Here is a 25,432-nt window from a genome sequence, read left to right on the forward strand (position 1 = left end):
AGTCGCATTCATGTTTAATAATCAGCAGCGGAGCAAAATTAAAAATGATAAAATTCTGAGGTGGAGAATCGAACTCTCCACCTACAACTATGACATCATGTACAGGCCTGGGAAGCTCAACGAGCCCTCCGATGCCCTATCCCGGGGAACATGTGCCAGCGCGCAGATCAACCGGCTATACGCCCTACATGTAGACCTTTGCCACCCGGGAGTCATCCGGCTTTTCCACTTCGTGAAAGCCCGGAACCTGTCTTACTCCCTTGAGGAGATCAGGATGATGACCAGGGATTGCCAAGTCTGCGCAGAGTGCAAACCGCACTTCTAACCACCCGAAAAGGCACCACTCATCAAGGCCACCTGCCCCTTTGAGCAACTGAGTGTTGACTTTAAGGGCCCCCTTCCCTCCACCGACCGCAATGTGTACTTTCTTAACGTAATTGACCAGTACTCGCGGTTCCCCTTCGCCATCCCCTGCCCCGACACCACTACCACGTCAGTTATAAAAGCCCTGTGCAAGCTCTTCACTCTGTTCAGATACCCATGCTATATCCACAGTGACAGAGGGTTCTTGTTTATGAGTGACGAGCTGCGCCAATATCTACTGGCTAGGAGAATTGCAACCAGTAGGACCACGAGCTATAATCCCCGGGGGAGTGGACAGGTAGAGAAGGAGAATGGCACAGTGTGGAAAGCCACACTCTTAGCCCTCAGGTCAAAGGGACTGCCGGTCTCTCGCTGGCAGGAGGTCCTTCCTGAGGCACTCCACTCCATCCGTTCCCTGTTATGCACAGCCACCAATGCCACCCCTCATGAGCGGCTCTTTTCTTTTCCCAGATGATCGACCACTGGAACCACCCTACCATCTTGGCTGACATCCCCGGGGCCAGTGCTGCTCCGGAAACATGCGAGGAGCAATAAATACTCCCCGATAGTCAAGAGGGTTCACTTACTTCATGCGAACCCCCAGTATGCCTACGTGGTTTTACCTGATGGGCGGGGGGGACACGGTCTCCATCCGCGACCTGGCGCCCGCAGGAGCTCCGGGCCCCTACCCTGAACACTCTGTGGTGACTATTGACCCCGTACCCACCAATGTATGTACCTACAAGACACCGTGCACCCCACACCCTATACAGACACCACACGACACTCCCATAGCGGGCGCGATGCACACGCACGAGGGATTACCGACGCCTAACATGCTGGCACCTGAAGTCAGGCCAGAGCCAGCACAACCGCCATCGCTGGTGCAATCACCGCCGGTGCTACATAGGTCACAGCGACAGACTCGACCGCCTGATAGACTTAACCTGTAAATATACTTCTTGTAAGTATTGTCAGTCACTTCACCCTGCGGGACTCTTTTTAAAAAAAGGAGGGGTGAATGTGGTAAACCATGTATATATGTTGTAACTCGGTTACCTGTCTGGACACACCCCTCTGCTGACTGCCCCTGTGGCTCCTCCCACAGTGTCCTGTATAAAGGTGTTCGTCTTGCCCCTCCCCCTCAGTCCGGGGGCAGACACTCACTGTGGAGGTGGTATTGTACAGCGAATAAAAGCCTTTCAGTATTTTACCAAGCCTCAGTCTTTTGGAGTTATTGACGGTGCTTCAGGTTGTGTGGGTGTAGTCATTATTATGAAACAGTCTTTAATTTCTTACAATCTAGAGGGCTTTTTGGGGTAATTTAGTTTTCATTTGATAAAGAACTAATAGGGGTTTTATTTCCCATCTCTCTACACCACACTGCAGTCCAGTTGGTGGTGGTGGGTGACACCTTTAGGTTGGACTGCCAGCTGCCATTAGACCTCATAAGAAGAAGACCAGAGGTAAAACAAATTGTCTTTCTCTGCTGCTAGAGGACAGATCTGCTAGACTGATCTGGAGGCTGGTGAAGAAACAATGCCAAGTGGCAAATCTGCTCCTTGGATCTTCCTGCTTACTGACGTTGCCAAGGGAATATCGCTGATTGAGTCAGGGCCTGGTGAATCCGAGCCTACAACTTAGCAGCATCATAATAGGCTGATCGGTCTCTTTTTGAACTCTAGAATTCCTTTATTCAGTGAGATTCCATCACGACTACGACTACTTTTGCCAAATTGCATCTTCCATACGGGAAGTCAAACACTGATATCGAGACCTCCCAGAAGAGAGGAAGGGTCCTTGTCTGGCACCAGCTGGCTCTGAGGAGTCTTTGCTCACTGGTGCCAGAATTAGGCTGGTCCCCCAAGTGCCAACAGGTACTGTTGGCGTGTCCTCACATGGAGTACACTCTGGTGGCACCTACCCAGCTCCGTGACTTTGGTCTCCCGTTGACACCAGCTCTTTTGGGGGATCCACCCAACTCAGGGGCACCCATGTTGTGGGGGGGTTGGGCTGTGGAGGAGCAGTCATAGATCCCAATTGGCCCTTTATGTGACTCCCTCCTCCCCAGTGTGGGCCCACCCGCAGACATTCCACAACTCCTATGGGGAGCATCTGGTTTCCTGGGGGTAGCACACCCAGGGAGGGTATATGGGTCCCAGTGGCACCTTCTTATGAGTGGCAGGGGCTCATGACAAGAGTTGAACTCCTTTGGCCCCTGTAGCCGTGAGCTCGGAGCTGGATAGATGCCCTCATCCCTGTTCCTAGGGATTCCCTCTCAACCTTCCCTCCCTGCTGGTTCACCAGAAGGAAGCTTCCTGAGAGACCCCTGCCTTCAGAAGCCCAGGGGTAGCCCGAGTCGGTTGTGATCTCCTGTCATTTCAGCTGATGTACTGAACACAAGGGTGATTCAAATCTGGAACTGACTATCCATAAGTCCCTCCATTTTCCCTCCCAATGTCCCCTTCCAATCTGCACCCACTGGCAGCTCAGGTCCTGCAGGTAAGTTGAGGTACAACTGCTACCAGTGTGAGGACCACCTTCTGAGAGCACCCACTGTGGCAGCAGGCCATGGGAATCTCAGTGAAGGAGCAAGGTTTCTCGTCCTAGTCACCACTTCACCTCCCCCTTCCACCTCGGGGCCTCTCCAGGACCTCTGCTGTGGTAGTAGAACCTTCAGGAGCCCCCTTAGTGGCACTTAAGGAGCAGGGACATGGCTCACTAGTAGATTTGACCCCTCCAGCAGCCTCTCCTAGGCCATGCAAACCACACATCATCCCTGTTAGCTGCTGATGGCTATCAACGTGTAATTAAGAATAGAATGAGGATTTGCTGTCCATATGAAGCATTTATCATTTGATCAACGATAAGTAATTCTTGCTACCAAATATTCGGGAATAACTTACGTATCATCCAAGGATCTAAGAATTTGTTTGAATCTATGCTTAAAATGTACTCTCTAATGTGTTCCTATTGTTAGGGTATAAAAAGTTTATTTGTTCAGGAAGATGGCAGCATTGAAGGCCGTAAAGAGGGTATTAAACACAAAACAAATTGATCCATTGGACTGATTGCAGTTGAAGAGAAAATGTAAGAATGAATATGACTTTATGTATATTTCAATTTGGGTAGAATATTCACACAAATAATATTTTATACCTTAATAAACAGAACAAATATTTATCTTGTAACCACACTGCATTCATTATTGCATCAGAATTGTTGTTTTACATTTTGCATTCTGTTCTTTGCTGGATGAATAGTTGTAATCGTGCTACATTCCTCAGTGTTTTTCCATAGATTTTGGACTCAAAATATAATGGCAAGAAGTAAATCTATTTGTAGCCCTTCAGGACTTTGGGATATTCTGATGTGAGTTGTACAGGCCTGATTGTGGTACACTTTAGCAACGTAGTATCATTTAGGATTAGAGACCAGAATCTGGAATGACCTTGAAAACTTAATCATCTGCTTTAAAGGTGAGAGTACCACCATTAAATTAATGTTAAGATACAAATGCAGCTGTTATTCATTTAAGCTTTTGGATGCAGAACCATATGGAATTGACGACCCACAGGATAGGGCAGTTAGTAAGAGTCACTTCCTCCCAATGTCAGCAAATTTGTTTCCATTCTAAGCTCTGGAGCAGACTGTGTGGAGTTTGTATGCTCTCCTTGTGACTGTGTGGATTTTCTCCAGGTGCTCTGGCTTCTTTCCATCTCCCATACAGGTTAGTAGGTTAATTGGCTCCTGGTTTGTAGCTGAGTGGGAGAATCTGGAAGGGTTCATGAGGAGAGAAAAAATCAGATTAGTGGAATTGGGTGCTAGATGTTTGGTGTAGACTTTGCTAGCTAACAGACCTTTTCTTGTGCTGAATCTATGGCTGAATTGCATCTACATCAGAAATAGATGTCCAAGTGATGTCATTTACCTTCAGTTATTTTACCTACCAACACTAGCTACAGAGAGAGCAACAACTGTCCTTTTATCCATGCTTCTTAAAGAAGTGTAAGTATACTGGAATGAATCCTATGCAGTTGGTAATATAGAATAGTGTTAATGCTTCAAGTTTATGTAAATTGCCCTCAGTTCTGTTGAGAAGTCAATTCCTTTCTCTCTCTCCACAGATGCTGTTTAGTCTGCTGAGTATTTGCAGCATTATCTATTTTTAAATTTTGATTGCCAGCAGTACTTTGTGGATGATATAGCCCATTAATTCAGCTCCCCTCCATTCCCAACAACCATTTCCACACCGCAGCCTAGTAAGATGTGTTATATTTTAAATAGCCTGCAGTGCTTTTGAAAGACAGTGAACATAAAAATACATCAGTTATACAGAACAAAGTACCTTCATCTTATGTTCCACCTGCTGGAATTACAGAAGTAGATCATTAATAGCAGAACAGATTTTGCTTCTCATTTCATCCATATTATTTCTCCGAACCCATGTTGAAATACGATAAGTGTTGACATACTTATCAGCATTAATATAGCCCTCCCGGCACCTGTAGGAATTAGCAGTGGTGCAATTTGATACGCTGAAGTTGAAAAGATAAACTGCCTGTCAAAGTACCATCTGGACAGGAAGGAGACACCTGCTGTTCAGAAGAATTTGAGAAGCATCTTGTTCTATAAAATGATTAAACTAGTTAAGAAATTCTAAACAATGCATTACTGAGGCATCTGAATTTTCTAACAGTTGATACTGAGCCAAATTAACATTTAAAATCAGATTAGTAACACACTTTCTCACCGGGAGAGAATACTGTGCACAGGGATCGTCTTCCCTGATTTTTTAATTCTAGGGATTTAGAAAGCATTTGGGCATCAGAGATGTTCAAACGTCAAAGTTGTAATTTCAGCACTGACCTGAGTTTATCCATGGAAGTCTGCACAAGGTGCATCCAAGGGTAAGGACAGCTCTAATGTGCAGGTGTCTGGTGGTTGTGTTCATTACTTCCGCTGCAGAAGTTTCACCAGGTACATTTTATATCAGTCCACTGCTACTTCCACCAATACTTTGGGTGGTTAAGAAAGCCTTGGGAGTGTTAGCCTTCATTAGTTGGGATTGATTTCAAGAGACATTAGGTAGTGTTGCAGCTCTATAAAATTATGGCTAGATCACATTTGGAATTTTATGTTCATTTCTGGCCATCTCATTATAGGAAGGATGTGGAATCTTTAGAGAGGATGCAGAGGAGATTTACCAGGATGCTGTCTGGACTGGAGGGCATGTCTTAGATGGCTTGAATGAGTTGGTGCTGTTTTCTTTGGAGTGAAGAAGGATGAGTGGTGACTTGATAGATGCATACAAGATGATAAGAGGCACAGGTAGAGGAAATGCTCAGAGACTTTTTCCTGGGGGGGAGCTGTCTAATATGAGAGGGCATAATTTTAAGGCATATGGGGCATGTTAGAGGTAGGTTTTTTTTCACCAAGAGTGGTGGTTGCATGGAATGCATTGCCAGGGGTGGTGGTAGTGGCAAATACATTACAGGCATTTAAAAGACTCTTAGGAACATGGATGAAAGAAAAATGGAGGGCCTAATAGGAGAGAAGTGTAACAGTGATCTTAGAATAGGTTAAAAGTTCAGCACGTTATGGGCAAAAAGCCTGTACTCTTCTATGTTCTATGTTCTGTGTTGCTAGTCTGAACTGCCGCTCCTGTAAGTTACTCAGAACTGATTGGTTAGCTTTACTGACCAGTGTTGTACAACACCCACCTGCTGTCAGCGTAAGGTAAGAGTGAGTTTGAAATTATGGGCCTTAGTTACATGACATGATGTTTCCACTGAAGGAGTGCAGAAAATTTAACTGAGCCAAATGGCAGTGAGCTGGTGTTCCTTCAGGAGAAATTCTATTTCTGTTCTTCCTGTCTGCACAAAAAGTTGAACAATTCTAGAGCCGTTCTTTAAGAAGCTACCAGCGTGCATTGACTGAAGCTGCTCAGTATCTGTGAGAAATGGGTGGAGAATTTGTACCATAAAATTTCAAATAGCACTTTATGTACACCCACTTCCAGGGAGGCAAGCGAGGCAGCCTCTGAAGAATGTGTGAAATTTGTAATGGTTCATCAACTGTACCTCTGGAGGGTGGGCACACTTACACGGTAATAATGCTGCCTTAGGTGGGGTGTCAATCGAATAAGCATGCAAAGTGCAGCCCATATATTTGCACTGACTTACAGCAAACACTGAGGGTGCATCAATTTCTAGCATCCACTACAGGCCCATGATAGGATTAAAAAGTCATCAAATGTGCAGGCAAAAACATAAATTTAATCAGATCATTTTTATTGCAAAATATTAATATTTCCTGGCAAGGGTTTGGGTGGGTGAGAAGCTCTCTTTTCCAGTAAGACTCCGTTTAATTCTCATTGCTCTGCTTATGGTTACAGATAGATCTGAACACATCAGCCTCGATATGGTTGAGCAGAGAATGCACAATGTTGCCTCTAGGCTGACCCAATAGACCACAAATTAGTTTGCTATGTTTAAATATTAATTCCAAATTAAACATCTTCAGTGTAGTTTTAAGGCAGTATGAAATTTAACAAGAAGTAAATCTTAGACATCAAAGAAAAGTTCTCATTGATAAATTAATCCTGGTGCTCATTTGCAGAATACAAAGATAAATTATTACAATTTTTGAAACAAATCCAGACTTTTGAATAGGAAAAACTCAAACCACCCTATACTCTCTGTCATCGTTGTTATTTCTGCAAAGTGTTGTTTTTGGACAGTGTGACTGCTGACAACTGGAGAGAAATGTGTCAACATATAATTTATGCACAGCAGCCACTGGCTGTATCCACCTCTTCACATTTGGCTCCATGACCTTAAAGAGGTTGCGTGAGAGCACCTGGCTGCACACACACTCGCTGGCCACTTTGCACACTGGTACCTCGGCTCACTAATGCAAGTATCTCATCAACCAATCACGTGGAAACAACTCAATGCCTAACAGCATGCAGACGTGGTCAAGAAGTTCAATTGTTGCTCAGACCAAATGAGGAAGAAAGATGATCTAAGTGACTGTGCTAAAACACCTTGTTAATGAGAGAAGTCAGATGAAAATGGCCTGTCAGGAAGGTGACAGTAACTCAGATAAGAGCATCCCTGAGTGTTGAACATTGAAGTGGATGGGTTACAACATCAGAAGGGCATATATGGTCCTTTTCCTGTACCTAATAAACTGGCCACTGAGTGTGTGTTTATTGCTGGTGACTAAGAATAACATTTTAGTTTAAAATGCATGCCAATGTTCTTTTTATTGTGAAATAAATTGTCCTGATCAGCATGTAGGAAAATTAAAATAGAAAATACTAGAAATTTTCTGCAAGGCAGATGGCATCTGTGAGGGAGTTAAGACAGGGTTAACACTTTAGGTTGTCAGACCTGGGAAGGAGACGAAGTACGCTGGGAAGGTGGAGGAGAGTGATGTCTTGGAGAGAGTTAATCAGCCTGAATATGGGGATAAGCTGTAAACGCTTATCTGTCCAATGAGTGAATGACAGCAGTCAGAGAGTGAGAACGTAGAAAAAGGTTCATGGATTAAAGAACGTAGGAGTTCAGAATCAGAATTAGGTTTAATAGCACTGGCATATGTCATGAAATTTGTTAACTACGTGGCAGCAGTACAATGCAATACACGATAAATATAGAAGCAAAGTAAATAAATTAAGATAAATATATATAAAATAGTTGAATTATAAATAGTACAAAAACAGAAATAATTTGTGAGGTAGTGTTCATAGGTTCAATGTCCATTTAGGAATTGGATGGTAGAGAGGAAGAAGCTGTTCCTGAATTGCTGAGTGCATGCCTTCAGGCTTCTGTACCTCCTACCTGATAGTAACAACAAGAAGAGGGCATGTTCTGGGAGATGAGGTCCTTAATGATGGACAACACCTTTCTGAGACACCGCTCCTTGAAGATGCTATGAAGACTTGTGCCAAAGATGGAGCTGACTAATTTTACAACTTTCAGTAATTTTGATCCTCTACAGTAGAAACAACGTCCCCCCCCCCCCCATCCCCACCATACCAGACAGTGTTGCAGCCAGTCAGAATGCTCTCCATGGTACATCTACAGGTTTTTGAGTGTTTTAGGCGACAAACCAAATCTCCTCAAACTCCCAATGAAGTATGGCTGCATCAATACGTTGGAAGCAGGTTAGACCCTCAGAGATCTCGACACCGAGGAACTTGAAATTGCTCACTCTCTCCATTTCTGATCCCTCTCTGAGGATTGGTTTGTGATCCCTCATCCTACCCTTTCTGAAATCCACAAGCAGCTCTTTGGTCTTACTGACATTGAGTGCAAGGTTGTTGCTACCGCACCACTCAACCAGCTGGTATATCTCACTCCTGTAAGCTCTCTTGTCTCCATCTGAGATTCTGCCAACAATGGTTGTATCATCAGCAAATTTATAGATAGAATTTGAGCGGTGCCTATCCACACAATTATGGGTATAGAGAGAGTACAGCAGTGGGCTAGGTACACATTCAAAAAGTTTCAATGAGGGCTAGGTACACATTCAAAAGGTTTCAATGAGATCCCCCCTCATCCTTCTGAATTCCAGTGAGTACAGACCCAGAGCCATCAAATGTTCCTCGCATGATAACCCTTTCATTCCTGGAATCATCCTTTTGAACCTCCTCTGGACCCTCTCCAATGCCAGCACATCTTTTCTAAGATGAGGGGCCCAAAGCTGTTCACAATACTCAAAGTGAGGCCTCACCAGTGCCTTATAAAGCCTCGACATCACATCCTTGCTCTTGTATTCTAGATCTCTTAAAATGAATGCTAACATGGCATTTGCCTTCCTCACCACCAACTCAGCCTGCAAGTTAACCTTCAAGGTGTTCTGCATAAGGACTTCCAAGTCCCTCTGTATCTCAGATTCCTGGATTTTCTCCCCATTTAGAAAATATTCTGCACATTTATTTCTATTACTAAACTGCATTTTCCAACATTGTTTTTTATTTCCCACTTTCTCGCCTATTCTCCTAATCTGTCTAATTATTAGCAATTTTGAGGCAGTTTTGCCATTAAGATTCAAATTCACTGCACAAGGTCCCAAAACTGGAAAAAAAACAGGAAAAATCGGCTGTTATTCTAGTTGCCCTATATTTACATTTATGGCTTGGATCTTTAAAAAAAAAGAATCTTGGTTGTATTTCAGTAACCTTTTGTTGATAAAATTGGGATATTCCCTTACCAAAAATAAATTGCAAATGCATCAACCTTCATCATAAATTGTAGTTAAGTTGGTAAAGAAATCAATAAAATATTCGAAGAACTACACAGAGTCAAGATGAAAGCCTTGGAAATGATCCATATATGGAGGCTCTGAGGCGATAAATTTGTGACTACAAAAGACACAGCAGCTAAGAGGGAGTTGAAGTGGGAGTTAAGATGCTAGTCAGTAAGCGTTCAGAGACAACAAGAGGGAGATCCTTAAGAGCAACAGAAGAATAAATTGTAGCAAATAATCTAACATTATCCAGTAATGTACCAAATACTATAGATAATTCAATTATGAAGTTGATTATTTTAAAGAAACAACTCTGGAGCATTATGAGAGAACAGGCTTGTATGAAGCATATCTGGAGATGTGATTCACTGGAATTCACCAGAGATTTATTGACAAATAATAAAGATTAAAGTCTGAAAATTTTACTGATCTTACCATGTGAAATAGTCCTTTACGTTATACTTTTTAAAAGGCTCCTGTGACCTCCTTGAAGTCTCTTGTGAAAGTTATTTTTCTTCCATAGTCATCTGTAAATTCTGATTCATTCTTAGAATTACAGATTTACTGATTTCACGATATTTACGCCAGAAATGACCATCTCACACACCTTTCTGTTTCCAATGTAGCTGAATGTATTCTTTTGTATACAATAGCAACCTTAATTGCAGAACTTACTCTGATATCCTGTGAGGACTGCAAAGAAATATTGCAACATAAAACAATTCAATAAAGCTTTATATTCTAATATTACTGAAATCTCCAAATGAGTTGCTGACACTGCTATGATCACATGTCCTGATAACTGAGTTGGAGGTACCAGAAAAACAGATATGTGTGTCTTCCTATTAATTCTTCTTGGTCCCAGCAACTCAACAAAACCTTATGGTCAACTAGAAACTGGCACCAGGTCCAGGGAAAGCACAGAGCTTAGCTGTAAAGTACATGAAAATAAATAACTGTATATTAGTAACAAGAGAACTGGACATCAACTTTATCTAGGAGTATGTCTATAACTGCTCACAACAATTAAATGAAGATAGGATACAGCCAGATACTAAAGTTAGTTTAGTGTGCTTTATACTGAGTTTCAAGGTTGAATGGTGGATTTGCTAGTATTAAAGATATTGGGATTTCTGAATTCAGTCAATCAGTTGCTTGTTTTACAGAATTTATCAGTCTCAGTTTTAGCATGAGAACAATAGCTACAAGAAAATTGGGGGAACAGCTAATTTGAAACTGAAAAGCTGCTGACGGATAACTTGGTGTCTTCCCGAGTGGTGACCCATTAAAAAAAAGGTAAGAAGTCACAACTAACATGGATTATGAATCATTCATCTTAAAGCAATCAATAATTAGTTGCACATCTGTTACAATTTTCACCATCATAAACAGCAATGAACCTGAAGTATTTGGAGTATGATAATATAATATGAAATCCAGCTATTGTTGATCTGTAAAACAAATGTTGAAGTTCCTAATTTGTAATAAGTTCTGACATTCCAATAGCTTCATATGACTTCCATTCTACATTGGTTGCATGCTGATGTGTGTAACAATCCTTCACTATCTAATTTTTAGTCCAACACCTTTTGCTGATATCAAAAGACATAGATTTAGAAGAAAGGTATTTAGAAAACATGCTACCCGAGCTATTCAGTACTAAAGAAATATGTTTTTATATTTAAAATATTAATTGCTGTCAAATGTGACTCTGTCACAATTGAGGTTGTTGATGGATGTTAAATCTGCTGAAAGGAAAACAGCTCTGGGCAGCAGTTTTTGAAAGTGGAAAGAACTTTTCAAAGGAGTGTTGTTTTTCTGTGTAGGAAGGTCTGGGAAAAGCATTATAAAATTTGTTCTGTGTTAACAAATGTTGTATTCATTTTCAAAGCTTTGGGCCTGCACTCAGCAACTCAGAGCAGTCATATAGCCAGCAGTACTGCACATGTAGTAGTACTGTGGACAATTACAACAACCTCAGCAACGATAACAAGATGCTAATCACCTAACTTCGGCATCAAAAGAGAGGAGGAGTCACCAGGGAGGTCCAACCCTGCATATAATTTCTGACATGTTAGAGTATCAGTATTAGGAAAAAGAAAGGCATCGCTTCACATGGTGGCAGATCATTGCCTTTTCCTAGAGAAGCAAGCAGAGCCGGACAGAGATGAAGGACATGTCCTGTCATGGCAGTGAAATTGATCACTGCCCTCACCTTCTGCTCCTCAGCCTCTTTTCTTGAATCTTGTCATAGAATCATAGAGCACTACAGCACAAAAAAAAAGCCACATGGTCTGTCTAGTGTGTACTGAACTGTTTTTCTACTCAGTCCCATTGACCTGCAGCTGGACCATCTACTGGAGACCATCTCTTCCAAGCTGACCAATATTTCTGGCACTGAGGCCCTAATTACATTAAGAAAGCCTAATGGGCAGGGATGCCACTTGCATGCCTAACATTATCTACTTCTTGGAACAAACAGTATTGTAAGCCCCATTGCTGCAAGTGGTTACCACAGGCTCCTTGAAAATCTGAAAAAGTATCACAGACTTACAGAGAACCCTCCCATGATCTCTCAAAATGGATAAGGAGCACTGAGAACATCATACACTTGCCAGGAGCATCAGGGTAAGTAAACAAGGGAAGAAGAGCACCAGCTCACAAACCATGCCCATCCTGCCTTGTCAAGCACTAACTACCCCACAGAGTCTGCTCTAGACTTGCCAGCCATGTTATAATCCATGAAACCAGAATGGAAGAAAATTATCATCAGTGCCAAGGAGCAGCTGAAGAAGAAGATGCAGATACGTGTTTGGCCACACGTCGATGCATCAGCCAGTTGGCTTTCGCTTTGCTTAAATTACATCAACTTCACCATTGATATGAAGCTCTGTCTGGCTTAGGGAAGTGTAATAGATTGTCATTCTCCAGGCACTTCCAGACCACCCAGCAATGCCCATTAATCACAGTGACCCACTCCAGGTGGTTTATAACCATAAGGAAATTGTTCTTCATAAGCACATGAGCTTCCTTGCCAGCTGCCATGATTCATTCGTCCTGTGGCAGTTCACCCTTGTCGATCTATTTATTTACTTCTCAGTATCTTAAGGTCTGTCTGCTTGGTGACTATGGCAACCCACTAAAAACACTGCTGACAGGCCCAGGGAGGAAACCAAGCAGTGAGGCTCAGCGGTGTGCTTAAGTAAAGCCACCCATCTACAGGAAATGGCACTGGGCAACATTCTTAAAATATACTTCAGGTACCTCAGTCTATCTAATAGTGCCCTTCAATAAGTACCGCTCCGCGCAACGGCAGTGGGGATGGTCTGCTTCACTCTCCAGATCATGGCACAGCAGCACAGATAGGAGCCATGAGGCAGGAGTAACACAGCCTCTTTGGACAAAGGTCAGGATTTGAAAAAGATGAAGGTTGGCTCAGGATGAAGATCTAAGAAGTGTTGACACAAGACATTGGAGCTGCTGGAGTTTGGAGCTCAGCAGGTCGAGCAGCATCAGTGGGGGGAGGAGGGGGGAAGGAATTGCGAACATTTTGGATCCTGATTCAGGGTTCCTCCAGCAAATTCTTGATATAAGAATTGTTGTAAGATGTGTTCATCACTGCATGTTTGCTTAACCACAGGAACTCACTATAAAGCATCTGCTGTTTGCATTCCCCCTATCAAGTCAGCCTTGGACATAAATATATACACTTTGTCCATTAGATTCCCTGCAGATTCACATAATACTACTCCACAGCTCGGAGACAGCCAGATCTACTTCTCTATATGTTAAATAAAAGATCACAGAGCAGTAAACAAATGCTCATAATTCTATTCCCATCATGTAGATGAGAATACGCAATGATATAAGTGGATCAGGCACTAGTCATTCACCCCCTCAAGCCTGCTCCACCATTTAATAGGATCATGGCTGAGCAGACATTCGAGTTAATTTGCGTTTTTCCCTATAATGCTTGATTCGCTTACTGATCAGAAATCTGTCTATCTCAGCCGCAAATATACCCGAGGACCACATTTCTGCAGCCCTCTTCGGTTTGGTGATCCAAGGACTCATAACTTATGGACAGAAGAAACTCTTTCTCATCTCAGTCTTTAATGCATGCCTCCTTATCCTAAGACCACGTCCTTTTGGCTTGGACGCTTCCAGATTAGGAAGTAGCCTCTTAGCATTAAGTCCATTTAACATTCTTACATGTTTCAATCAGATGTCTCTCACTCTTAGAGTTTCAACGTGTTTATCTGTTTCCTGGATCATCCCAGTGAATCTTCTCTGAACCCTCCAGTGAATTAATATCTTTAGTTAAGTTAGGGAACTAAAATTGTTCAAGGTACTCGGGATTTGGACTGATTAGTGTCTCCAATAGTTGCAGTAAAACTTCTCTGTTTTTATGCTTCAATCCCCCTGAAATAAGGAGTAACATTCCATTAGTTTAACCAGTTACCTACTACACTTGTAAGCTAGATTTCTGTACTTGGTGCACAAGAGCACACAAATCTATTCATTACAAAACGAACAACATATTTTCCCACATAATACTCCACACGTCATCGATGAACAGTTGCAGCAATGCGTACCATCTACAAGATGCTCTGCAACAACACACAAAGGTCCTAAGGCAACACCTTCCAGACCCACAACCACTACCATCCAGAAGGACGAGAACAGCAGATACCTGGGAACACCACAACTTGGAAATCCCCCTCCAAGTCCCTCATCATCTTGATTTGGAAACATATCGCTGTTCCTTCATTGTCGCTGGGTCAAAATCATGGAATTCCCTCCCTAACAGCACTGTGGGTGTACCAACACCTCAGGGACTGCAATGTTTCAAGAAGGCAGTTCATCACCATCTTTTCAAGGGCAACTAGGGATGGGCAATAAATGCTGCCTTAGCTGGCGATGCCCACATCCTGTAAACAAATAAATAAAAAGAAGGAGAAGCTCACTATCATTACAATAGCAATGTGTAAGAGGCACTTAGACAGACACATTAACGGGCAGGGAAAAGAACATAGAACATAACAGCACAGTACTGGGCCTTTGAGCCATGATGTTGCACTGATCTTCTAATCTACTCTAAGATCAATCTAATTATTCCCTCCTATATGGCCCTCCATTTTTCTTTCATCTTGAGCCTCTTAAATGTCCCTAACGAGTTTGCCTCAACCACTAGCCCTGGCAGTGCATTTACCACTTTTTGTGTTTAAAAAAAAAAAAAAAAAAAAAAAAATGCCTCTGATATTCCCCTTATTCTTTCCTCCAATGATTTTCAAATTTTGTCTCTTTGTGTTAGTCCTGTACGAAAGTCTCTGGCTATTCACTCTGTATACTTCTTACCATCTTGTATACTTCTATCGTCACCTCTCATCGTGTTTCACTTCAGAGAGAAAAGCCCTAGTTCACCCAAATTGTCCTCATAAGATATGCTCCCTAATCCAGGCAGTATCCAGGTAGATTTCCTCTGTATCCTCTCTAAGGCTTCCACATCCTTCTCATAATGAGGTGACCAGAATGAACACAATATTCCAAGTGTGGTCTAACAAGGGTTTTGTAGATTTGCAGTATTACCTTGTGGCTTTGAAACTTGTATGGAAACTTTGAGGGATCCATGAGCATGGATCCAAAGAACCTTGTGTTCCTCCACACTGCTAAGGATCCTGCAATTAAACCTATGTTCTGCCTTCATACTCGACCTTCCAAAGTGATTCACTTCAAACTTTTCCAGGTTGAACTCCACCTGCCACTTCTTAAGCCCAGCTCTGCATCCTGTCAATGTCCTGTTTTAACCTATGACAACCTCTCACACGATCCACAATTCCACCAACCTTAAAGTATCAACTACTTTATAGAAAATACTGCCCGCTGCTGCCCCTTCATGCCTTGTGAAGGTCAAATTTCACTCTTTGTGTCTCAGTAAGAATTCTTCAATCTCCTTTGGTCAAGTTAATTCACTGTTGCTTGTGTTGTTCACCTATAAAAGGTTTCAGACTCACAAAAGTGAATGACCTAAAGCTTTGGTTCTCTAATTGGCACAAGTAATGATTCAAAAGCCCAGAGTTTGTAGGAAAAAAAGAGTGAAAGGTGAGCACTGCTTATTCACCACTGACCAAAAAAATCTGGGGTTTTGCAGTTTTTATTACATTTCATCTGTATTATTATGTGTGCATTTTATCCTACCCACATCATCTTGAGACAAACATTTATTGTAAGTGGGTGGCTGTAGCCTGTGGCCGGGTGACTCAGAGAGCAGCACATGAGAAGTGCTGAAATGCATCCCAAACTGGCTGTCAGCTATAGCCCCTGACAATTCTACCTTCTACCCTCCCTTTAAGGAGGCCTCTTGTGCTTGTGCAGTGTTGCATAAAATGATCTAATCATATTCATAAGTAACCAGTTTGGGGAAGATTTGATTTTCTCCTGTAATTAATTTCCAAGTTTTTATACATGTTCTCTATTTCTGAGAAAAATGAAACTTGGACAACTTGTACATGTTGACAATATTCATATGCCTTTAATGCAAAGGGTAGCTGGTATTTGACAGGGATTTTACAAGTTCATTTGACAACGAGAGACACGTGGATTGAATTTTGCAGGAAGATTGCAATTAAATGTAATATGCTGTAACATTTTAATAAAAGCAACCAGCAATAAATTGAATCTGCCAGATGAAAGGGGAGTAAAAACATTTTTTACCACACTAAAGGATGATAGAATCAGCTGTTCATTATTGGTTTGTAACCATGACAAAACAACCACTGGGAAAAAATAAATTAGCCCTTATCCCATCACCCCCTCAAGTTTTAACCCTTGCTATGTTTTTACTATCTCTTGTGATCTTTCCCTCTCTGATCTTTAATAGTCTGTCCTTAGAGGCTTTTATTCCGCATATTTCCAACTTAGCGAATTCTGACATGATGTTAAGCTTGTCTTCTGCTGCCTTCAGCTCTGTGCCTATTTCTTTGTTCAGAATACTTACCCCCAGACAGTGGAATCTTTCCCCTATTTTCAGAATTCCTGATTCATCTCTCCTGGATTGCTCCCTCTGCCCTTTTCAAGATCTGTTCATTGCTAACTGTGACATGACTATCTTGATATTTTTTGCCATACCTACTCTAATTTCACCTCCTCTGAATCCTTTGCTGCCAGTTTTCACTTGACTCTCATTTTCACAGGGTTCAACCTTATCTCTTCCATTCCCTTTCTTGACATCTCTAACTCCATCTCAGGGGACTGCTCAGTGACCAAACTCTGATACAACCCATACACTCCCACTGCTAACTCAACTACATTTCATCCTATCCTGCATTCTGCAAGGTCTCTATATCTTCCAGTTCTCTGTCTTCGTCATTCCACTTCTGATTTCAAGATGTTCCACATCAGTGCTTTAAAGATGAATCCCTCTATCCTTAACCAAGGCTTTGTCCAGTATCATGGTTGACAACGTGTTCAGTCAATTCTCACTTGTTTCTGTTCTTCAATCTGCACCCCCACCCCTTCCCCTCAGGTAGACCTTGGAGAGGGTAGTCCATCTCTTCACCCTCTATCCCATCAACCTTCACATGCAGTACATCATTCTCCATAATTTCCACTACGTCCAATGGGATTCCAGCATTAGACACACATTTCCTCCTCCTTGCTGTTGCCCAAATGAAAGTTGGTGACGAATCAGCATATAGGAGGGAGATTGAAAATCTGTCTGAGTGGTGCCACAGCAACAACTTCTTACTCAATGTCAGCAAGGCCAAGCAGCTGATGTGCTGACTTCATGAGGAGGAAACCTGAGGTCCATGAGCCAGTCCCCATCAGAGGATCAGAGTTGAAGAGGCTCAGCAACTTTAAATTCCTCAGTGTTGTCATCTCAGAGGACCTGTCCTGGGCCCAGCACTTATGAAGAAAGCACGGCAGTGCCTCTACTTCTTTAAAAGTTTGCGAAGATTCGGCATGAGATCTAATACTTTGACAAACTTCTATAGATGTGCAGTGGAGGGTATATTGATGGGCTACATCACAGCCTGGTGTAGAGACATCAATGCCCTTGAACAGAAAATGCCACAAAAAATAGTGGATACAGCTGTTCCCACAATCTATGGACTCACTTTCAAGGACTCTTTATCTCATGTTCTGAATATTTATTTCTTGTTTATTTGATTGTCTGTCTGTCTGTCTGTTTGTTTATTTATTTATTTATTTATTTATTTATTATGTTCTCTTTGTACAGTGTGTTGCCTTTTGAACATAAGCTTTTTTTGTCCATCCTGTTGGGTGCAGTCTTTCATTGATTATGTTATGGTTCTTGGATTTACTGAGTATGCGCACAAGTAAATAAATCTTAGGGTTGTATATGTACTTTGACAATAAATTTACTTTGAACTTTGGAAAACTCTATAAGATTGGTTAGACACAACGTACCACACACAAAGCAATATTGACTATCCCTAATCAGTTGCCGTCTATCCAAATACTTATGTATCCACTCCCTTAGAATACCTTCCAATAACTTTCCCTCTACTGATGTCAGGCTCACCAGTTTATAATTTCCTGGCTTATTCCTAGAGCCTTTCTTGAACAATGGAACATCATTTGCTATCCCTCAATCCTCCGGCACCTCATCCATGGATAAGGACGTTTTAAATATCTCTGCTTGGGTCCTTGCAGGTTCTGCACTCGCCTCCTACAGGGTCCAAGAGAACACCTAGTCAGGCCGTGGGGATTTATCCAGCTAATTTGCCTCAAGGCAGCAAGCATCTACTCCTCTGTAAAGTCCATGACCTTGCTGCTGCACTTCCTCATATCTGTAGGCACCATGACCATCTCTCTAGGAAACACTGATCCAAAAAGAATCCATTTAAGATCTCCCACGTCTCTTTTGGCTCCACACCTAGATTACCACTCTTATCTTCCAGTTTTGTCCCTTGCAATCCTTCTGATCTTAATATATCACTAGAAGTCCTTAGGATTCTCCTTCAGTGTTATCCTTAAGTGTTCTCTTATACTTCTTACACTCCTCAAGTACCTCATTTGTCATTGTCTGCCTATACCTGCCAAGCACCTCCTTCTTTTTCTTAACCACAGCCTCAATATCTCTCAAAAACCGAGGTTTCATAAACCTGTTAACCTTGCCTTTTATTCTGACAGGAACATACAAATTCTGTACTCTCAAAGCTTCACTTTAGAAGGCCTTCCATTTACCAGGTACACCTTTGCTAGAAAACAGCCAGTCGCAATCTACACTTTCCAGTTCCTTTCTGATACCATCAAAATCAGCCTTACTCCAATTTAGAATCTCAACTCAAAGACCAGACCTAAACTCTTCTATAATTACTTTGAAACTAATTGTATTACGGTCACTAGATGCAAAGTGTTCCCCGCCATAAACTTCTGTCACATGCCTGTCTCATTCCCTAATAACAGATCTATTATCGCACTCTTGCGAGTTGGAACTTCTATGTACTAATTAAGGAAACTTTTCTGAACACGTTTGATAAACTCTTTTCCATCCAGTCCTTTTACAATATTGAAGTCCCAGTCAATATGTGGAAAGTTACAATCATCTGCTATCACAACCTTATATTTTGTGCACCAGTCTGCGATCTCTCAACTAATTTGCTCCTCAAGATCCCATGGACTGTTGGGTAGTCTATAATATAATCCCATTAAAGTGGTCATACCTTTCTTATTCCTCAGTTCTACCTATAAAGCCTCACTTGATATGTTCTTCAGTCTATCCTGACTGAGTACTGCTGTGACATTCTCCCTGACTAGTAATACCACCCCTCTCCCTTTAATCCCTCCCATTGTATCATGTCTAAAACAAAGAAACCCCAGAACATTGAGCTGTTAAGCCTGCCCCTCATGCAACCAAGTCTTACTAATGGCTACAATGTCATAATTCCACATGCTGATCCATGCCCTAAGCTCATCTGCCTTTCACTGAAATATCCACAGCTCAGAACATTAGCTCAACTTCTTGATTCCTGACCTTATGTAGGCTCAACATCTTTCTCCATAACCACTCAACTATCAGTTCTGGCACTTCGGTTCCCATTTCCCTGCAACTCCACTCTTTCCAACTGAAACAGCAATTTATTTGCACCTTTTTCTTTTACACCCACTTCTTTCTGTGTTGACAGTGCAGGGCATTGGAGAAACTGAAGGTAGATTGGGTGACTGCTTCACCAGACACATCTGCTCAGTCTGCAAGAATGACCCTAAGCTTCCATTTGCCTGTCACCTTAATTCTCTATCCTATTTGCCTGTCTTCAGCCTGCAGCATTTTTCCAACAATACCCAATGAAGCTCAAGAAACAACACACCATCTTCCATCCAGGCACACAGCTGCTGGAAAGACTTAATATTGAATTCAATAACACCAGGTAATCAAACTTACCTGTTTGTGCTGAACTGGCCAGCTTTGATGAGAGGTTATTTTCCTGCAACGTTAATGCAGTCTTGTTTGTGCTTCACAGCTGCTGCCTGATCTCTTGGATACTTATGGCATTTTCTTTTGTTTGAAGATTTTCTGAAGTTGCAGTGTCTTGAATTTCATAGTTTTGCTGCTTTTCCCTTTCGATGTGCCTGCACTAAAAACATTCTTGCTTCCTGTAGAACTTCTCTGCCTCTGCAGCTTAAAACATACTTGATTATTCACTTTTCCTGATGCATTGAAGTGCTGTTAACCTAAAAGGTTAGACTTTACTTCTCTCACCACAGATGCTGCCTGACTTTTTGAATGTTTCCCGCATTTTATGTCTTGAGGGAACATGGACTAACCCTTGTTTCCCTATACCTCATACCACTTCCTTCACCACTGTTTCTGGTACATTGGTCACTGTATTGCTGTTGCTTTCTGTTCTTGTACAGAGTTCGAACATTTTATTACATTTGCCCTCTTCACTGTCCTTTATTGCCTCTTCTACCTCAGGCTCAGGGGATACGTGAGAAACCAATATCCAGTGTAAGTCTGAAGACTCCACAGCTGTCCTAATCTTATTCCCTTCCACTCTGCTTCCTGCTTTCTGACTTTGGCCTCTTACTCTGTTCTAATAAAGCTCTGGAACTACACTTCGCTTTCCAGTGAGGCACATTACAGCTCTCAAGATAGCACTGGATTTAATAACTGATGAAACATGTATGACTATTTGATTCAAATAAGCTTGTTTCTTTTAATTACGGCAGTCTTATGATGTATGTCCAGATCTGGTTATACAGGTAAGAAGTGCTGTTTATCAGATTTAAACAAAAATGGAATAGGAAGTTACTCACTTTGATCAGGAGTATAGAGAAACAGATTTTTTTTCAAATAATGAGAACACAGTAAATGTTACAGCTATCTCCAGATTCATCCAGGCATAGAATACATTGTTAAATTGCAAAAGTTTAGGAATCACAAAGCTTGTGTTGAGCATCAGCCCTTGTCTGCAACACAGGGCAAGTAAAAACAAGACACAAATCTGAGATGCTGGAACAACCCCTCTGAGGCTATAATTACAGTGAGACAAGTTTATAAATCACAATCTTCATTACTACTGTGGCCAGCAGTACTCGAATGTGCTTCCAATTACTATAAAGATAGTGTGAATGCACATTGTCTTTCTCCCAGGAAATGGGAATCTAAAAACTTGAGGTAGTTATTGGGATAGAATTAGTAAAGCAGACAGGATGTGCAGATAGACGTATGATGCTGAGATGCATCCCAGGATGCGCTGGGACACATCATCACTGATGTAAGCGGGGTCATTGGGTGTTTCGGGTCTTTTAACGTTAGGCACCCTTACCCAGCTGATGCAGCCAGGGTTGATCAGGCCCTGGCTTGCATCCCAGCAGCACTGGTCTATGGGTTACATCTCTTAATCCATAGCCATCTGGAGGCTTGCTCGGCAGCCTCTGTTATGGTCCTAATGGCTCTTTTCTTTGCAGCCCTCATTCTGAGGCGAGAGTAGGTGCTGCTGAGTGATCCAGAAAAACCTCTACACCCCACCTCTATAGGCTAGCAATGTGCCCTCCACCCCTGTCTCTGGCACTGCTCGACCAGCTCCTGGTATTTGGTTTTCTGATGCTCGATTGTCCTCTCAATCCAGTCTTTCCAAGGCATTGTCAGTTCTACTATGATCATCTGCTTTGAGGTTTCTAACAAAATAACCATTTCAGGCCCCAGACCTGCTTGTGACACTACTAGTAGTGGCCTTCTCGCAGGGCCTTTGGGAAACTGTTGAGGATGTTTTCCAGGGTTCTGCCAGAGCAGAGAGGACATGATGGTGCCTCAAGCAAAAATGTCCGCTGGACTAGGCAGGATGTGACACACAGCCTGGACCCTGAACTTGATGTGCTGTGGTTCTGCCTGCCTGATGTTGGATCAGGAGATCTTATGCTTCAACGCACCCTCCCACCTTGTCCAAGCTCCCCACTGCCCCATTCCTACCATCCTGGTCATACACATATCCAAGCAGTTGCTCGCACCGCTTTCTGGACCAGTTTGTGTCTGTCCCTGCCCTGTTGCCGAGACTTTGGGGTCGCTGGAATCTCTGTACAGCAGCAATTCTCTTGTGTGGGAAACCATGAACTCCTCATTCAGGCTGCTGTAGAGAAGCTGCAGTCTATTCGTTTTCCTGCAAGGAGCAGTGCCACTTGTAAGATTTTCACATATGGTCTATATATCGTATCTCTTTAGCTCTCCAACATATAGTGTATACTTTACAATGTTGCTGAGTAACATCATAGAGTAATGAAGCATTGAAATGGGCATTTTGACCCAACTCAATGATACCATTCATGGTTCCATTTGCCTGCATTTGGCCCAATTCCCTCTAGACTCCTTCTGTACATGTGCTTATCCAAATGTCTTTGTTATTGTGCTGGCATCAGCCACTTCCTCTGGCATGTATACACCACCCTCTATGAAGTTGCCCCTCAGGACTCTTTTAAATTTTTCACATGTTACCTCAAACTTATGCCCTCAAGTTTTTAGCTTCCCATCTCCTGGGAAAAAGACTATGTGCGTTCACACTATCTATATAGTCATTAGAAGCACATTCGAGTATTGCTGGTTTTCTGGCTTAAGGATACAATTTTTGCACCCTTAGCACATAGCTGAATTTGAGTCGCAGGACACATATCCTGCTTGAATTTCTACCTCTTTCTGAATTGTATATAATTTTTTACAGCACATCTATGTTATGAGTTGAACATGAGAGTACAGAATCCAACCAAAGACAGGGTTTCTGTCTTCCCTTTAGCACTGGAATATTTTTGCTCAAGTATAATAATAAGTAATTACGGTAATGGTAATATAATAACAAAATATATTCTGAACACTCAGTAACCCATGGTAGTGGATAAAGCTGCCAAAAGGATGCATTAAGGCAAGAGCTGGAAGATGTTTGAATAGCGGAAGGCCATTTGGTTCATTTGACCGTCTGTGCCAATCCCTGGCTGCTCCATCCTTCTGACCTTGATGCACCACCCTAATATCAATGATTAATTCCCTTATTTTACAAGTGGTAACTGAAATCATACATGAAATGTCAATTTTCACATTTTTTCCTAGTGATCTTTAAATGTTTTTTGATACCTTTAGTGATCATGCTTGGAAGTTCTCAATCTTTTTAGTAGATCTGGAGCCATCTGTCAAGAAGACAATATTTCCTGTAGGAGGTTGTCCTATTCCCCTATTTCATGCCTGAAGTGAAAAATCATTATAATGAAGGCATAACATTGTGAAAATGTCAGCAAATTATTGTTACTAATCAAAATCAAGTAAATAATTTGGAATGATAGATTAAACATTGCAACCTTTATTTTTGTGCATGCTCTTTCTGGAGTGATCTGCTAAATTTTAGAATGCCATTTCTTGCTATGGCTATTGGAATTAAATAAAGAGTGAAAGACTAACTGTTGGCAGCATGACCTGGAGGGATCTGTTACACTGATCAGTGTTTACAACAGTACAGCAGGGAACCTATGCACTGCCAACTATGGGGCTCGCAGGTGATGGGATTTCCAGCCATGGATGGCTTTATAGTGGAATTTTACCACACAAAATATAGCCAAGGTTTGCTCTCTCCTACGGGATTCCCATGTACTTCTTAAAACAAGACCAAATACCATATTTCTTCTGTTAAGTCTTTTATTCTTAATTCACAAAACAGGCCAGGGATTAAAATACCTCATATCAAGACTTGCTATTTCCCAACATTGTTATGAAAACCATTTATTTAATTTATTATATTGGCAAGAAGACCTTAATTTTAAACATAAATACTTACATCTGTGAAGGTTAACTTACAAAAACAGCGAGACTAGCAGGAGCTTCCCCAGGTAGTATCCAATGCATGCTTCATTTCTCTTTTGACACTCTATTTTTGAATGGAACATACAAAAGTGATGCTTTCCCTTTAGGGGGCCAGAATGAGAATGGCTATTTGTCAATTTCAATAAATTATTCCATAAATAACATAATCTGCAAGTGCATAATGTAACAGTCCCAGATTAATAGCTAATGGCTGCTAAGTATGAACTAATTCCCAGAGCCTCTGGTATTTTTAGAAACAAAATTTAAGTATAAAAGCAGTATTGTGTGAATGATATTCATTTTCTTTCCCCTCTTCTTGTGAGGATCTTAAATTCCTTTAACATTTTCCGTTCAAATACCATCCACCCACATCAAGTATTTGCAACCAAGATAACAGCTAAGAGGTTTCTTCTGCTTCTGCCAAAGTATATAGCAATTGCTTGTGGGAAGCTTTTGCTCAGTTACGATTTTCTGCATGGCAGTTTAAATGAGCTTGGTAATTCACACAATATGGAACATTGAACTTGCTAATCAATATGGAACAGACCTATTGGCATGCAAACAGAGCACCTGGGAAAGATCACCAAACTAATCCAACCATTTGGACAATTGATCCAACTGAAAACCTGCACTGTGGAGAAACAGAACACAGATGAACAGAAACTAGCAGCCAGTTCTTAAAGAAGTCCGGAAAAATTTTCCACAGCTTTTTGCAACAGTAAAGCAAATTGAAAGAGATTGCATTTACATGCATTCAAGTAACATGACAACTGTGCCTAACCAAAAACTGTCTGCTATTTGCTATCCTACATTAACAGTAAGGATAGTCTGCAACCTCTCATGCTTACTGTTGACATCCATTTACCATCTGACGAAACTGTCCAGCAGCACTGTCAGGTCCACTCAAATGCTTACCCTGTCAAGATCAAGTTATGCTCTGTTAAATAACTGCTAACTAATTAAACAATAAAACACATTTACTGACCATGCTCAGACTTCATTTTGGATGTGATCGCAAATTTAGGCCACAGGGAATGAGGACTTATCTACATAAGCTGAAACCAATAAAGAATAAATGTGATTTTGTGAGGCTCTTCTTGCAGTGAGGAACTTCATTGGCATAGAAAAAGAATCCAGCTGCCATACCAGGGACACTTACTATTTGGAAGGGAAAAATACTGAGTTTGTAGTGTGTGACATATCATTTAAGTATGTAAGTAAATTGCTAAAAAGCCCCATATGGATCTTATTTCTTCAGGTAAGGCTGTGGAGCAGCTTGAGAAAATACGTTTGTACATTAGAAAAAAACTCAAGGTGGATGTTGGGACCTGACCTGCTCAAGTAGATTCTTAAAAGGAGACAGTATTCTTTATCAGTGATACCATGCTGTATTTAGCTTCCTGCAAAAGTTGAATTTTTTGGGCAGCCCATTTCGTCCAATATTTTTGGCTGTAACTGGCACCTTGCAAAGCACTAGTAATGTGTTTTTCTTTGGGGGTGCTG

The 25,432-nt window shown here is 41.7% G+C and overlaps 1 long non-coding RNA gene across 1 annotated transcript in view; it reads right to left on the minus strand.

The window, feature by feature from the left end:
- Positions 1–23,948, minus strand: part of LOC140202185 (uncharacterized) — a 190,249-nt gene extending 166,301 nt beyond the window's left edge. Inside the window, exons 1-2 of the long non-coding RNA XR_011887023.1 lie at positions 23,904–23,948; positions 23,210–23,317 (exon numbers count right to left, since the gene is read on the minus strand). This is a non-coding gene — a long non-coding RNA (uncharacterized lncRNA). The remainder of the gene's footprint in view (positions 1–23,209; positions 23,318–23,903) is intronic.
- Between the last annotated feature and the right edge of the window lie 1,484 nt (positions 23,949–25,432).

Source organism: Mobula birostris, chromosome 8 (genome assembly GCF_030028105.1).
Source record: "Mobula birostris isolate sMobBir1 chromosome 8, sMobBir1.hap1, whole genome shotgun sequence".
NCBI lineage: Eukaryota > Metazoa > Chordata > Chondrichthyes > Myliobatiformes > Myliobatidae > Mobula > Mobula birostris.